This window comes from Macaca nemestrina, chromosome 10 (assembly GCF_043159975.1).
Source record: "Macaca nemestrina isolate mMacNem1 chromosome 10, mMacNem.hap1, whole genome shotgun sequence".
Taxonomy (NCBI): domain Eukaryota; kingdom Metazoa; phylum Chordata; class Mammalia; order Primates; family Cercopithecidae; genus Macaca; species Macaca nemestrina.
In genome coordinates this window covers 44,486,334-44,498,875 of record NC_092134.1, presented here as the reverse complement: position 1 = coordinate 44,498,875, position 12,542 = coordinate 44,486,334, and the positions used below count along the sequence as shown (strand labels likewise).

Here is a 12,542-nt window from a genome sequence, read left to right as displayed (position 1 = left end):
AATATCTGCCACAGATTTGGGAAACTATTATATTATGAAATTAAACAAAAGTAAGGAGGAAGATAGTACAGAAAATACTTGGTATACAAAAGTACGTGAGCTCCTCTGGTTGAGGACCCATATTTACTATTTCTGTTGCTTTATCCATGAAAGGCTTGGTTCAAAGCAGCTTTTTAATAAATACTGAATGAATATTGTATTAAAAAGAAAAGAGAGAGTACGAAAGAATTAGCAGGCTGTCTTTATCTGGTAAAATTCCAAGCAGTATACTATTAATGTCATGGTTGTGAGTAAATAATCTTAAGGTACAATAGATAAGTAATAAAGTGTAGTAATAATTATTGCTCAGAATGATGTTATGTAGGAAGCTGGTATTTTTAACTTATTTTAAGATATGTGGGGTATCTGCGATGATCATTGATGCTTAAGCTTTGCATTTTTATAGCCATACATATAATATATGACTGTAGAATTGTAAGAAATAATTTTATAAATACATACTATTAGGATCTAATTATGAAAGCCAATGCCTTCACTCAGGAGTATATTTTGTGAGAAATTTTTTCCATCAATGAAAAAGAAGAGGTATTCCATTGACTTTGTGTATAATCAAGATATTTATTTTTAAAATAACATTATGGTGTTAATTTGCGCTGTTAAATCTGGTTTGGGGCAGGAGGATGCTGGGACTTGGTCTCCTTGTAAGACAATTGCAATGAAAGGCTGGCTTTATGTGCAGGGAGGTTACGTTCTCTTTAAACACATCCAGGCCCCAGACCTGGGGACTCCAGCTCCTAGAGTGCCTAGTCCACTGCTAAACCAGGAAGAAGGAGTATAGATAGAGAAAAAAAAGCTTACTTTATTTTTCTCCTGTTCAGAGGTTAATAGAGAAAAGAAAATGGTAGTCAGAAGTAGAAAATCAAGGTTTCCTTTCTTTCTTGAATAGAAATCAAAGAAAAAGGCAGGTCCTAGAAGTTGAGGGAAACAGCAAGGCAGTGTGACTTTCCCTGTAACCCACATAGGTATACTGGAACAGAGCCAGGTTGTGATGGCCTTGTAATGACATGGGATTGTGGCTCCCACTTTCCTCAGGTTTAAAACTTCTGACCCACCATGTATCACCATGTATCACAAGTTCCATGGATCACAGATGATGAATCAAGGACCAACGTGACCAGGCAAGAAAGGCTGAGGGTAAACAGCCAGGCCAGTAAACCAAGTGGAGAACCCAGTAGACTCAGTTTCCAGCATTGGCCATGTGTGTTCACTGGGCCAAGAGGACCATGGAAGGGGACAAAGGAAGAGGCAGAGAACATCACATCCAAGTACTGCTATTTTATACCACCTATAAACCCCTCACCTCCCATCTCCTCTTTTAAGAGGACACTAGCTAATGAAGTATATCAGGTAACCAATCAAGAGACAGAACACTCATTCAGTGCACTGTTTACATTTTTGAATCACATTAAGTACACCAGTTTGAATCCTTAATCCCCCTCCCCGAATTAATCAGCAAGAGGGCTTCAGGAGGAATATTACTCATGGCCTCTGAAGATCTATGTTGTAGTGGGAATTACATTTGCATTACATTTGAATTAAATTCACCATCCCCTCCACCCTAAACATACAGGTTTACATAAGGCATCACATTCAAGCTTAAAGATAGAAACATATAAAAGCACAGGGAACAACACCAGATTTACATTTTACCAGGAATAATCCTGGTCAGGAAATTTTTGTATATGAATCCATTATGCATAGGAAAGAAAACTCTGTGGCCATCTGAGAATGATTCTGCTGAATTGGGTAAAGACTTTGAAGACTCAGAACAGTAATACCTCACATCTTGGAATGTATTTGTTTCACTTAGTAAGGGGAGGATACCATTACTTTATGATTTATAGAGTAGATACTTGTGAAATGAAAACAGATGCTTAATTTTTTTGTCTTCTTTTGCTTTTTAGAACTGGTCAAGGGCAAATTAGGCAGGAGTGGAATAAGAAGAGATTCAGGCATCTGTGATGTCAGCTACTGGGTAGGCTGAGGTGGGAAGACTGATTGAGTCTGGGAGGTGGAGGTCGCAGTGAGCTGAAATTACCCCACTGCACTTCAGCGTGGGCAACAGAGCCACAGCCCGTCTCAAAAAAAGAGAAGAGATTTTGATGGGAAAGACACATCTCTCATCATATATTCAAAACACCTTTATGTGAATGACATATGACACCCCTATTCTGTCTCCTCAAGGAATTAACAATCTAGTTTAAAGAGAAATTGTTTAAGAAAATAAACCTGAAATCATGGTAGCAAAAGAAAACAGGAACTCAAAAGCTTAGTGGCTTGTCAAAGATTCAATGTAAGGTTATTAAGAAGTTCAAAGAAGGGTTCAGTATCAGGGAAGGCTCTAAAGATTATACAGTAACTAGATTAGGAAAAAATAAAATAAAAGGGCATGGTATAGATGTGGATAATCAGTACTTGCAAAAGCAATAATAAATAAATAAAAAGGAAGGAAGGAAGGAAGGAAGGAAGGAAGGAAGGAAGGAAGAGTATTTATGGAAAATCCTGAAAATCCAGTGCTGTAGTTGAGAACAGGAGAAAATAACAACAGGTAGGTAGATGCAGATCAAGCTGGTCCTAAAGAGCCAGAAAGAAAAGTTTATTTATTTATTTATTTTTACTTTTTTTGAGACAGGGTCTCATTCTGTTGCCCAGGCTGGAGTGCAGTGGTGCAATCCTGGTTCAACACAGCTTTGACATCCTGAGCTCAAGCGATCCTCCCGCCTCAGCCTCTCAAGTAGCTGGGACTACAAGTACACACCACCATACCTGGCTAATTAAAAAAAAATTTTTTTTGTAAAGACAAGATCTCACTAGATTGCCTAGGCTAGTCTCAAACTTTTGGACTCAAGCAGTCCCCCCACCTTGGCCTCCCAACGTGCTGGGATTACCGGTGTGAGCCAAATGCGCCCAGCTGAAAAGTTCATTGTTTTAGGGAAAAATATAGAAGACTCATTGTAGGTTCTTTAACAAGAGAGTAACACTCAAAATAGAGTTTTAGGTACATTTTCCTGTGTCAGGATGAAATGAAAGGAGAGGGACGGATGACTAGCAAGAAAGAACAGAGGGTGCAATTGAACTCAGTGTGGGGACTGATACAGAAGCGATGAGAGAAAAAGGAGAAAAATTCAGATAATTTAAAAAAGGAATTGACAGGATACAATGTCGGAGAAATCAAATAGCGTAACTGTTAGTCCTGTTTCCCTAGGATCATCCAATTTATATCTGTTGTCCCAGAAGAATTATTGATAACACTCCTTTCACTTGGATGATAAATTATTTAGTCATCTTATATGTATTGGAGAATACTTTCAGCTCAGGCAGCTGTGATGATGGAACTGCCTTGAAGTGCCTCCAACAAATATACAGAAGATAGGCATTCAGAATGAAGTAGAATTTCATTGTAGACCTGATTAGGGGGAAGAGTAGCAGGGTTTCAGTGTAAGTGCCCAACAGACAGTTGAAAAAAATGACAAGCAGATGAACATTCCAGAAACTGTGATTTTGCAGTCATCTGCATCTTTTGTAAAAGCCAGTTTGTACCAATCTCTACATTTTGATTCTGAATATGAGGCAATGAATCAAACAAGGGCATTGATGACATGCAGCACATTCTACCAAAGTCAGTATACCATCAGAAACCTGGAGAAGAAGTGGAAGACTACCATTCAGGGGAAATTTTCAATAAAGGTCCAACTGAAGGAGTCCGAAGCTTTCTTCAGCCTATCATTCCAGCCCATTTTCCACTATTCTCCCTCATAAATGTTTGATTATATCCAGATTGATATAGTCACTGCCTGGTATTACTGGTGGATTCCGCCTCCTCCTTGCCCTGGAGTCTTACTGTAACCTCCCTCCACGTCTCCCTCTCCCCTTCTGAAAACCCATCCCTTCCTTCTCCCTCTGCCCATTTCCACCTTCTACTTTAATGCCACTTAATTTCTCATTTCCCCATGAAGCCTTCTTGACCACACCAACACACATGCACTCTGTAGCCTATGACCTCATAGCATTTAATGTCTTTACTACTAATTAGATTTTAATTTAATCATACATTTGCACCTTGACATCCATTTTCTGTGGTTTTATATGTCCTATAACTCCTTATTCAACCACTCGATTATTTAACTGTTAATGCACGTATTATCTAATCTCCTTAAGGTTATATGCCCTTTGAAGGGGGGCTGCTATTTTTCTCTGTATCGTATAACTCTTGACTTGGTGCTAGTCCTTATTTCTCAAAAACAAAACAAAATATTTTAATGCTTTTTATTTATCAGTGAATTCAAATCCTATTACTAATGCATTTTCAGAATATTACTTTAACATTTATTATAAACTATGTCAATTGTATCCTTTTTCATACTAATAAGAATCACAACAATATCAAGAAGTTATGGTGTTTGGAGACATTTAATACAACATATAAATTCCTTCACTTGTTTGGAAGACTTTTTTAACTGGAAATATAATATTAGTAGTTTTTATATTAAACATCATACTTGCTTAATCTGCTCTTTAATGTCATATAATACAATGTAATGAAGTAAACAGAAAATATTCAGTTTCTAAATTTAGAGTTTGTATTTCACCAAATTAATAAGGATACCAATGAATTCACACACCCAAGGTGGCAACAGTACTGAGTCAGGGTGTTATTTCCTCCCCTATTCTTTGTGAACATATTGATGGTGCTTATCACTTAATCATCAGACAAATGCAAGATCTTTTGTCTGTCTCCGGAGTCTACTGCTGCAACAAATGAATTTACCACTAGCAGCCTCATAAGTTCTTACACAGAATAACACCTCTTTGTAATAACACAGGAAATGTGAAAAAGGATTGCTACCAGCTTTACAGAGAAATTCTGCTTTAAGGTGAACGTTTATAATGAATGAAATGGCAGGATTTGGACCACAGTATGTCTGACATGTGTGATTTAGAAATTTATTACAAAGGATTCCATTGAATTTTCAAAGGAACTTCTCAAATTCTGAATGTAGGTGTTTCTTGCATCATCTGTTTAATCTAAGCTTCAGAATATAGACGGTCATGGGAGTCAGCCAGTGTAGATAAATAAAGAAATTAAACTTCATAAGCTTCATCAACAGCAGCTTCCATAGGAGTAGGTGTAATTTACTGAACATCCATCCATCTTTACTTCCAGAAACATGAGTAATGTCCTTCGGTTTTTAATTTGCACTTAGTCTATATGTTAAAAAGCTTGTGTAAGTAGCTAGAAATTAAATGAGCAGACATGTATGCTTTAAATTCAAATAGTGGCATGGGAAAATATTTTTACTATAATAAATGCATCTCTGATGTCTGCAGGGGAAATTGAATAGTATTTTATTGACTAAGATCAAACAATCCCTAATTACCACCCAGAGGCACAAAGTAAAATTCCAGCAAGTAGAGGCAGCATTAGGTTGCATCACACAGGCAGGCACTATTCTGGTATATGCCCAGGCATTTCCTTGAGGAGTTAACATAAGGTTTACCAGAAAGTCCATCTCACCAAGGCATTGTATGGCGAGGTCTCAGTTGCTTTTCTCTGCCCTCTCTGAGTTTGTTTTTTGTTACAGTTGAGGTCTTCAATCAATCTCAAACAACTGGAAAACAGAAAACGAAAATAGGCAGGTCTGGTTAATTGAAAGGCATAGTTTTTTTTTCTTTCCAACTTTTTATGAAATATTTGTAAAATCTGTCAATCCATTATCTACATTCATAACTACAATATTACGACTACAAATGAATCTTTTTAGCATGATTCTTACGTTCTGAACATATAATCTATCAAAGTGACCTCATTCCCTGGTGGATTAACTATACAAGTCTTACTCCAAGACAGATGGGGCTTCCTTCAGGATCTGACTCTAGCCTACATTTCCTGTGACTCCTCACAGCAGGCTCTAAGCTCTAGCCTTATAAATTATCTTCATTTGCTGAGTATTTTGTGTCTTTCTCATCCTTGTGGCTTTTCCCATAGTCAGAGTGGTTTTTCAGACTACAAATTTCATGATTCCACTTCTCTCTCTTTTTCAATCCTACAATGCCTTCATTGATGTTGCCCCCAAAGTCTTCCATGAACTGGCCCCACTTGTCTCTCTAGTGCCAGCTTCAGTAACGTCCATCCCCATTGTTTATGTTCAACCCAAGATCATCTTTATATGCAGCAGATCACACCTCAGAGCATTAGACATGGCATGGCCTTTGCCTCTTTATATTCTTCGCTCTCAATGTGAATAACGTGTGTCCTGGATTTAGTTGAAGCTTTGTCATTAAGTGACCAAAGAAAAAATGGTAAACTCTCTGAGATTTAGTTTCTTTATTTATAAAACAAGGAGGGGGTCAGTGATGATTTCTGAAATTTCTTCTTGGTACTTAAGAATTGTAATTAAAATAGAAAATGTAAAAAGTGTAAGATATAAGACCAATTCAAAATATGTGGTGAACTTAAGCTTTCACAAATAAATTTCTAATAGTACTTGGTTTAATTTTAAAATGCTTTTTCTCCTAAAAGAAAATTTGGAAATATATTAATTAGTTGGAATTTGAGGATTCACTAAACAAAAAAAATGTCAGATAGCAAAACTCCCTCAATTTAGTACAATTCATATACACTGAAATTCTGGACTAACCCCCTGGATTAAAAAAAATAATAAGGACTCCTAGTTTATAGTTTGGCATGTAAAAAGCTTAGAAGTTTCCACTCCTTCCTAACAACAAATAAGAGGCTGAAAAAAAATGAAAAATCAATAACCTTTCTTAGATTCATAGAGAAGTAAGGTTACAGGTCAAACTGCTACCCGAACACATATAGAGAATCACAACTTACCTGAGCAGAAACTAATGAAGAAAACCTAAAGTATAATTGATGAATTGCCAGAAGTTTCATGTGGATGGGTCTGAGAGCTAACGGCTTCTGGGGGACTCAGTCTTAGGAAAGACCTCATGCTTTTATGGGTTTTACTTCCTAGATCCTTATCAAGTTCTCACAGTGATTACAGGAGAAAAGATTCCTTTGTGCTTGTGACAGAGGAAAGGGAAGGAACTTTTTTGAAATATACCAGTACATTCTGTTCTTAATAAGTTCTGTCCCCAGGGGAAACCATTTAACTAGTTGCTGAAAATTAAAATTGCTAGAGTTTTATCAGAAACTAACTGACCTGGGGAAAGAGGTGTACCCAACCCTATCTGGTCTTCCATGTAGAAGAAGGAAAACACCCAACTTCAGCTCAGTCTAGTTATCTTGTCCCATCTGAGTTGAGGGGATGTGACTGAGAAGCATGTGTGAAGTTCACAGCCCAGAGACATAGGCTTAGTAAAGACTGAGACCTATTCATAAGATTACAAAACACTTATTTTCCCCCACACCTTACCACCACATTCATAAAGGCCTATTTATAGCAGTTTCTTTTACTCAAGGCATCATGTTCAGCTATCAAGAAAAAATTACAAGGCATACTAAAGGCAAAAACTACAGTTTGCAGAGACAGACCAAGAATCAAAATCAGACTTAAGATATGGCAGGAATGTTGCAATTATCAGACTGAGAATTTAAAACCACTTTCATTAATATGTTAAGGGCTGTAGTGAATGAAGTAGACAGCATGCAAGAATAGATGGGCAATATAAGTAGAGAAATAGGGATTTTCTAAGGAAGAACCCCCAAAATGCTAGAGATCAACAAAAACAAAAACAAACAAACAAACAAAAAACAACAACAGAAATGAATAATTCCTTCAATGGCTTTAGTAGACTGGACAAAGCTAAGGAAAGAGTCTCTGAGCTTGAGAACATGTCAACAGACATCTAACTGAAAAGCAAAGAGAACAAAGACTGGAAAAGAAAGAAAGGACATAATATCCAAAAACTGTAGAACAATTCCAGAAGCATAAATACACATAATGGGGATATCAGGAGGAGAATAAAGATAAAGAAAAACAGAGGAAATACTTGAAACAATAATGATTGAGGATTTCCCCCAAATTAATGTCTGACACCAAATCACAAATCCAGGAAGTACAGAGAACACTGGGCAGGATGAATGTGAAAAAATTTCTATACCTAGGCATATCATCTTCAAACTACAGATACAGAAAATCAAAGATAAAATTTTGAAAGAAGTTGGGGGGTTGGGTAGGGGTGGAACAACAACAACAACATGAGAAGACAGAGGTGAAAAATCTCACCTTATCTATAGAGGAGAAAAATAAGAATTTCATTTGCATCTGAATTCTCCCTAGAAACAAGAAAAGCAGGCGGGGTGTGGTGGCTGACAGCTGTAATCCCAGCACTTTGGGAGACCGAGGTGGGTAGATCACCTGATATCAGGAGTCCAAGACTAGCCTGGCCAACATAGCAAAAACCCATGTCTACTAAAAAAATACAAAAAACAATTAGTTGGGCATGGTTGTGTGCACCTGTAATCCCAGCTACTCAGGAGGCTGAGACAGGAGAATCATTTGAACACAGGAGGTGGAGATTTCAGTGAGCCGAGATCACACCATTTCACTCCAGCCTGGGTGACAAGAGCAAAATTCCATCTCAAAAGAAAACAAAAAAGAAAGAAAGAAAAAAAGAAACAAGGAAAGCAAGAAGAGAGAACAGTGAAATATTTAAAGTTTTGAGAGATTAAAAACCCCACTGACCTATCGACCTATAATCTTATACCCTGTAAAACTGTCCTCTAAAAATGAACGAGAAATGAAGACTTCCTCAGCAAAACAAAAATTAGAATTTGTTGTGCCTTACAAGAAATGTTTTAAAAAGCTCTTCAGCAAGAAGAAAAGTGATGTAGGTCACAAACTTGGATCTACATGAGGAAGAGCATTGGAGAAGGAATAAGTGAAGGTAAAATAAAAAAACCTCTTATTTTTCTCATACCTAATTGATCTAACAGATAACAGTTTGTTAAAAATAACAATAGCATAATTGTATTCAATTGTATGTATACATGTGTCTCTGTGTGTGTGTTACACACACACATACAAGGATATATATATGAAGTATATATATATGTGTATATATACACACACACACTTATATATGCTTATATATAAGTGAAATAAATGACAGCAATGATACAAGAGACTTGAGGGAGGGCTTAGAACTATTTTGTCATTATAAGGTATTTATACTACCTGTGAAGTGGTATAGCATTATTTGAAAGTGCACTTGGAGTAATGGTAAAAGTACACTGTAAATTCTGAGATAACCACTAAAAATGTTTTGTTTTTGAAAAAGGTATAAGTGATATGTTAAGAAAGGAGAGAAAATAAAATTACATCAAATGCTCAGTTAAAACCACAAAAGGCAAAAATAAGTGGAGGACAAAAATTGAATCAAATAACAAACATAGAAAATAAAAACCAGTAACAAATATGGTAGATTCTAATAAAACTGTATCGATAATCACTTTGAATGTTTATTGTCTAAATGCACCAATTAAAAGACAAAGATTGTCATAGTGGATAAAAAATTAAAACCCAACTATATGTTGTCTACAAGAAATCTACTTTAAATATAAAAAGATGTAGATTAAAAGTAAATGGATGAAGAAAGTTATACCATTCTAATACTAACCAAATGAAAGTGGAAATTGATAATATCAATTTCAGGCAGAGCAGGCTTCAGAGCAAGGAATGTCATCAGGGATAAAGAAGTGCATTACATGGGTAAGCACAGACACAGAGTTAAAAAAAAATATCAGAAGGGCATTACATAATGACAAAGGGATTAATTCTTCAAGAAGACATAATTCTTAATTTGTATGTAACTAATAATAGAGAATCAAAATATATGAAGCAAAAACTGATAGAACTGCAATGAGAAATAGATGAATATACTATTATAGTTGGAGACTTCAATGCCCTCTGTCAGAAATGAACAGATTCAGCAGGCAGAAAATCAATATGGACATAGTTGAACTCCATAACATCACCAAACAATTGGACATAATGGACATCGATAGACTACTTTATGCAACATCAACAGAATACACGTTTTTCTCCACCTCACATGGAACACTGACCAAGACAGACCATGTTCTTGACAATAAAATACACCTTGACAAATTTTTAAAAACACAACACATACAATATCTGCTGTCAGGCAACAATGGAATTAAACTAGAGAGGAATAGTAGAAAGGTAGAAAGCTGAAAAATACCAAACTATGTGGAGATTAAGCAATATACTCATGGGTCCAAGAAAAAAAAGCTCATGAGAAATTAAACTAAGTGAAATTTAAAACATGGCTTATTAAAACTTGTAGAATGCAGTAAATGCAGTGATTAGAGGGAATTTTATAGCACTAAATGTGTATAATAGAAAAAAAGAAATGTCTAAAATCAATTATAGATCAACCAGTTTACAACACTGAAAAAGAAAAAGCAAATAAAATACAAAGTAAGTAGAAAAAAAAAAAAAAAAGAAAGAAAAGCTGGGACACAAATAAATGAAACTGAAAACAAAAAGTCAGTAGAGAAAATTAATGAAACTAATGAAAAGTTCAATCCATAAGCTTCTAGTCAGGGTAACTGGAAAAAAAAAGCAAAAGAGAGAGAACACAAGTTACTCATATCAGAAAGGAAAGAAAAGAAATTACTACAGCTCCCATGGATGTTAAAATGATAACAAAGGAATGCTATGGTCCCGGCTTGATGGCTTATGCCTGCAACCCCAGCCCTTTGGGAGGTCAAGGCAGGAGGATAAATTAAGACCAGGATTTGAGACTAACCTAGGCAAAATAGAACTTATCTCTAAAAAAATAATTTAATGAAATATCTGGGTATGATGGTGCACACTTGAAATCCTAGCTACTCAGGTGACTGACGTGGGAAGATTCCTCGAGCCCAAGAGTTTGAGGCTGCAATGAGATACAATCATGCCACAGCACATCGGTCTGAGCAACAGAGCAAGACACTCTTTGAAAAGTTTTTAAAAAGTTAAAAAGAAATACTACAAACAATTCTAATCTCACATGCTAGCCTAGGTGAAATGAACCCATGTCCTGAAAGACATAATCTGCCAAAACTCACACAAGAAAAAATAGACCATCTGAATAGACTCATATTTATTTAAAAAATTGAATCAATAGTTGATAACATTCCAAAACAAAAAGGATCAGGTGCAGATGGGTTCACCATGAATTTGACCAAACATTTGAGAAAGAAATCATGCTAATTTTCTGCAATGTTTTTTAGACGACAGAAAGTGAATGAATACTTTCTAATTCATTCTCTGAGGCCCAGCACTATCCTCATACAAAATCAGAAAGGCATTACAAGAAAAGAAAACTAGAAATCAATATCTCTAATTAACATAGATACAAAAATTCTCAACAAAATAGCAAATCAAGTCCAGCAATGTATAAAACAAAGTGTATCTCACTACCAAGGTGATTTATCACAGGTATATAAGGCTGGTTCAACTTCTGAAAATCAATCAATATAATTGATTCACATTAACAAGCTAAACAAGAAAAGTCACATGATTATATCAATAAATGCAAAGAAAGCATTTGACAAAACTCAACACTCATTCGTGTTAATAACTTTCAGTAAATTTGGTCTAAAGCAAAAATTCCTTAATCTATAAAGAATATTTACAAAAGCTCTACAACTAACATTACATTTGACAATGAGAAATTTGAGGTTTTCCACTAACATCAAAAGGAAAGCAAGAATGTCCCCTTTCACTACTACTTTTCAATATTTTACTGGAAGTGCTAGCTAATGTAACAAGGAAAGAAAATGAAGTGTATACAGATTCGAAAGGAATAAGCAAAACTCTCTTTGTTTGCAACTGTCATGATCATCTGTATTAGTCTGTTCTCACACTGCTATGAAGACATACCTGAGAGTTGGTAATTTATGAAGAAAAGAGGTTTTATTGACACACAGTTCCATAGGCTGTACAGGTAACATTGCTGGGGAGGCCTCAGGAAACTTACAATTATGGTGCAAGGTGAAGGGGAAGCAAGCCCATCTTTCAATGGTGGAGAAGGAGAGAAAGAGAGGGTAGGAGGAAGTGATACACACTTTTGAATAACCAGATGTCATGAGAACTCACTCATGAGACAGGAGTAGGGAGATGGTGCTAAACTATTCAAAACTACTCCCATGATCCAATCACTTCCCACCAGGTTGCTCCCCTGACACTGGGGATTACAATTCAACATGGCCCCTCCCAAATCTCTGTAATTTTCTGTTTTAAAACCAATCATGACTTTCCAACAGTCCCACCGCATCTTAACTCATTCCAGCATTAACCCAAATGTCCAAGCCCAAAGTCCCAACTGAGACAAGGCTAGTCATTTCTGCCTATGAGCCTGTAAGATCAAAAACAAGTTAGTAACTTCCGAGATACAATGGGGTTACAGGCATTGGGTAAATGCTACCATTCCAAAAGGGAGAAATTGGCCAAACAAAAGGGACTACAGGCCCCATGCAAGTCCAAAACCCAGCAGAAAAGTCATTA

General features: G+C 36.2%; 1 long non-coding RNA gene across 1 annotated transcript in view; it reads right to left on the bottom strand.

The window, feature by feature from the left end:
• Window positions 1-6,982, bottom strand: part of LOC105483763 (uncharacterized) — a 49,911-nt gene extending 42,929 nt beyond the window's left edge. Inside the window, exons 1-2 of the long non-coding RNA XR_988571.3 lie at window positions 6,896-6,982; window positions 5,576-5,669 (exon numbers count right to left, since the gene is read on the bottom strand). This is a non-coding gene — a long non-coding RNA (uncharacterized lncRNA). The remainder of the gene's footprint in view (window positions 1-5,575; window positions 5,670-6,895) is intronic.
• Window positions 6,983-12,542: the final 5,560 nt, after the last annotated feature.